A 5,036-nucleotide genomic window follows, 5' to 3' on the forward strand; every position below is an offset into this window, starting at 1 on the left:
TGTGTGTGTGTGTGTGTGTGTGTGTGTGTGTGTGTGTGTGTGTGTGTGTACGTGTTAGTTATGTATAATGCAATGTACTGTCAAAATGTAACTAGAGTGTTCTCGTTTTTTGGGGGCCTACTGAAGCTTTGAAAATCGTATAGGTTTAACAACGCCCCTTGCAGTACTGTGTAGTTACGTTAGAGGTGGCACCTCTGAAGTTAACAACTATATCCCTTGAGAACCATGCTAATCGGAAGTTCCGTGTAAAGTAAATTTCCCAGGGACACATGTCGGACCGAACAGAGCCTCAAACCCCCAACTGAAATCTCATGACTGCGAGTTTGGTAGCTTAAAATTGAGTGCGCACTACCCATCAAATTCGTCTGATTCTGTCAGTCAGCCAGATTTTTCTTCATGGAGGGGCAAAAGTTGCCGTTTCGGCACAAAACGACCAATTCGACTCGTGGCCTTGTTGAATTTTGTCAAATTGCGTCAAAATGGCTACTTTTGCCCCTACAGTAAGGAAAAGATTACTAGACTATCAACATCTGCAACAAATCGCTACCTCAGAATTACAAAGTTCTAGAAGCACAGTACCTAGTTTTGAGAAAAGTGACGTCAAAGATTTTGAGTTTTTCATCATATCAAGCTTTTTCGAAAGCAGTTTTTTGTGTAAATATTTTGATAGCGGCCCCGAATAATCTTAAGAATTTGATAGAGCAGATAGAACATTTAGTTTCTGACCTCATGGTCGTAACAACTCAAACTGTCAGATAGAAACTTTGTAATTCTAGATGGCGAAGCCTATCAAAAGTCTTCTGAAACACCTTGTTCATTCGCTACACGTCAAAACCCCACCCTGGACATTCAGACTGATAAGATCTTTTAAATTTTCTTCAGGTAATCATAGATTCATTTATTATGTTACAAATTATTGTAAACCTTTAACATGTATTTGAAAAGTTCTTTTGATTGCCGCAGAAGTAGCGGTTTCCTTCTTTCTATCTTTCTGTTTTTCTGTCTCTCTTTCTGTCTTTCTTCCTGTCTGTCTGTCTCACTTTCTTTCGTTCTTCTTTCTTTCTTTCTTTCTTTCTTTCTTTTTTTTCAAGAACAAAATGTGTGAATCTGATTAAGTACAACTGCTACAGATGTACGATGTGTTGTCTTTGAAGATAACTTCCAGGTGTAATCATAATGAGAAGTAAACACTTCTAACAGTGGATCGTTATTTCAGATTCTAAAGCTTTGACTTCTTTCTTCTTCGTGCCTTGTCACTCATTGTGCAAAAAAAAAAATGCAAATTTCGTCGGTTAGTTGAAATATAAAAAAAAAACGTGAGCGTAAATGTTAGCTCAACCGTCAACGAGAATTTTCTGACTCTTGTATTGGTCAAAGAGACACAGAAGGTTAAACAAAGTTTGCTGTCACGAATAAAAGAGGATGTGATCAGTAGGGCTAATGAAGGAGATGAAACAGGTTTAGCTTCTTTGGCCTTTGTACAACGCAATGTCGCAAGGACCGCCCTATGATCCAGTTGTAAGTAAGGGCCTTGGAAGTTGTTAGTGGGTCAAGTTTGTGAACTAGAGACATAGTTCGTCAACTCAGATCGTCACTTTGCGCAGCTGCGGGCAGGGAGATGGAGCGGGAGGGAAATGAAGTTGAAGCTTTTCCGGTAGTATTAATTTATGATCTGTACCTTCGGGGTACACGCGACACACCCGTCTCTCTCTCTCTCTCTCTCTCTCTCTCTCTCTCTCTCTCTCTCTCTCTCTTTCTGTCTCTCTTCCCTATCTCTCCCCCCTCTTTTAACAGTATTGAATATTTATCAATTAATTATACTTGTAAAGTATTACGTCAAACTTAGGTAACACTGACAGCAGCCCCATACTTCCCGAAGCCTGACACCCAATTGCGATGCTCCGTTTTGTATTTTTTTTTCTTTTCGTTCGTGTTTTTCCCCTACGTTTTCGAAAATAAAAATGGCCTTAGCTTGTTGAAGACAAGTTCGCGGGCATGCAAGCAAGTGGGTTGTTGTCCATGGAACTTTGGTGCTGGAGGATGTACTGAGCGCATGGTGCGTTGGATCTGTTTAAGGATTGTCGAGTCTGGTTCAATGGTCCGTGCGTCAAGCGGCTGAAGAAATCCTCCCAAGGAAGGTGAAGTGATGAGCCATATTATTATGCTACACAAGCTCAACTGAAGAACAAGCGGGGCCCACTCGCCAAGAGGTGCGAATTTCCAACTGAGCCATGGATAGTTTTACCACCCAATAAGGATCTTTAGTGCGTGATTTGAGTGCACCTTGAGCTGACGGTGGAAACGTTCCACCATGCCCTTTGCTTGGGGGTGTTGAGCTGTGGTTGGTTGTATCAGTCTCAATGCCTAACATCTTGTTCCATTTTACCCAAAGATTTGAAGTGAACTACCTACAGCGGTCTGAGATATCAAATGTATTTCTGAACTTGAAAACTGGTAACTGAGTGATGGCTGAGAACTGTAGCGCGTGTGGAAACCGGAGCATCTGGTAAAGGGATAGCTTCTGGCCATCTTGTGAAATGGTCAATGATGCTGAAAAGATAGATCTTGTTCATGCCCAGGCATGTTGGTAGATGCCAAACAAGATCTACCTACAGGTTGAAAAATCTGCTGTTAGGCGGAGAGTGTTCCACTAGTGATGCACTTGTGTGTCAGTGAATTTTGAACGCTTGACAAGCATGAAATTCTTTGCAGCACTTGCATATGTCACGTCTCACTCATACCATGCCATACAAAACGCAGGCTGATCACTCGTTAAGTGGGACGTGCAACTGCATGTGAGAGTACGTCAGTGTGGCCAAAGACTGGACGAGACCAGGAGTTTGGTAACAGCTACCTATGTATACCAGTGGGTACATCCCAGAGCAGGACCAATGTCCCATGCTCAACGTCTTGTAGCTGAAGACCAGTAGAAGCTTTGGGGACTTGAGATAGGCCTCTATCCCACTAGATTGAATCTGGTCTTGAGCGAGGTGATTGAAATCACCCACATGGGCAATGTGGTATTCTCTTCCCACTAGATTGAATCTGGTCGTGAGCGAGGTGATTGAAATCCCCCACATGGGCAATGGGTATTCTCATCCCACTAGATTGAATCTGGTCGTGAGCGAGGTGATTGAAATCCCCCACATGGGCAATGGGTATTCTCATCCCACTAGATTGAATCTGGTCGTGAGCGAGGTGATTGAAATCACCCACATGGGCAATGTGGTATTCTCATTTTGAGTTAGTACTGAAATGTGAAAGAGTGTTCTGAGCCACCACGTTGAACCTGCCGAAGGTGCTGGGCGTCAATGGTAAGTTCCGCAATGTAAGAAAGATGTCTTGTTGGTTGCTGGGAACGGTTGACCTAAGGGTTTGTGTGTGTTTGTTTGTTTGTGAGTATGTTTACTTGTGTGGGTGCGTGTGGCTGTGTGTGCGTGTTTTTGAGTGTGTGTGTGTGTGTGTGTGTGTGTGTGTGTGTGTGTGTGTGTGTGTGTGTGTGTGTGTGTGTGTGTGTGTGTGTGTGTGTGTGTACCTGCCAGACCAGGCTGACATAGTTTCAATCTACCAGCAATCACACGGAGATTATATTTGATGATACTGCTCCACACACTCACACGGATCGAACCAATGCTTTCCTCATGTCAAGTCCCAGCGCCGAACGGCTACACCAAAGACTCCGGTGCTGCGTTAGTGAGAACGTGTGTAATTTCAAGGGATCTTCTTTAAATTATTCAAATTAATACGCTTTGTTCTATTCACTAAATGTCTTTTCTTTTCCAAGAGAATCAATAAAAATGGTACTTTTTAACAACACATTTAACTGATGTTATTTAGAAGTTCCTCTCCTGTACTACATTTAGTTCTCATCTATTCTGGCCACCACACCGTGCAAACGAAGCAATCCTCTTTTTATCTTAATTAAATACAATCATTTTATAGATTCTGACGTCATTCCGGTGTCTTTCTATTTTTTAAAGATAGATTTCAATCTCAAACCACTCTTTATTTTTTCATCTTGGACATTTTGCCGAAAGAAGAATCTGATAAGTGGTTCACTAAATTAAAACGATTGGATTACAAGTTAATGATACTTACAATAATGCAAATAATTTCTACAGCGCCTACTCCCTTACAGTACAGCTCTTTGTTTTGTTTTAGTAGAAGTTTTACGACGCTCCCAACTGCATAAGGTCATATGAGAGCCAGAAGATTAGAGGTGTTACAAGAGAGTAACAAACATAAAAAGAAGGAGGGGAGATAAGGACGATAAATGTTTAATAGGAAAGAAGAAGCAGGCCACACCAGGGCACCCGCCAACCACCCACTAGTATAGCTCTTACCGATTTACAATACCTTCTTCTCAACACAAAGCACTAGTGAATGAACTAGCGGTATGACTTATCAAATTATGTATTCCTGAATCCAAAAACCAGACAATCTTCAAGGCGGAGATTTTAAAAAAAACGAACACCAGAAGTGCACGCAAGCACGTTTATGAACAGGCTGTTCTTTCAATTAACCCTGGAATAACTGTGAACTTTTTCAACGCATGGCACATTCTTCTGGGCAACACCACCTGCGAGTGGGCGGAACTGTATAGAGAGACATCGACAAACAATAGATCTAGATCTACAGCCCATTCTCAGTAAATACACGTTCGTGCGTGTGTGGGTACGCATATTATACTGCGTTCATACCTAAGTATATACATACGATCATACGTACATAGGAAAATACGTACGTACATGCACACATACGTAAGTACGTACATACATACGTACGTACGTGCATAAAAAATACGTTCGTACATACGATCATACATACAAAAAAAATACGTATGTACACGCACACATACATAAGTACGTACATACATACGTACGCACGTGCATAAAAAACACGTTCGTACATAAGTATATACGTACGTGTATACATACGAACGTGTATACATACGCACGCACACAGACAAACATACACATATATACATACATACATACATACATACATACATACATACATACATACATACATACATA

At 41.4% G+C, this 5,036-nt stretch overlaps 1 protein-coding gene across 4 annotated transcripts in view; it reads right to left on the reverse strand.

Moving 5' to 3' along the window:
- Positions 1-5,036, reverse strand: part of LOC101864082 (RNA-binding protein 25) — a 69,384-nt gene that overhangs the window by 61,940 nt on the left and 2,408 nt on the right. The window lies entirely within an intron of this gene.

This window comes from Aplysia californica, unplaced genomic scaffold (genome assembly GCF_000002075.1).
Source record: "Aplysia californica isolate F4 #8 unplaced genomic scaffold, AplCal3.0 scaffold00428, whole genome shotgun sequence".
Taxonomy (NCBI): Eukaryota; Metazoa; Mollusca; class Gastropoda; order Aplysiida; family Aplysiidae; genus Aplysia; species Aplysia californica.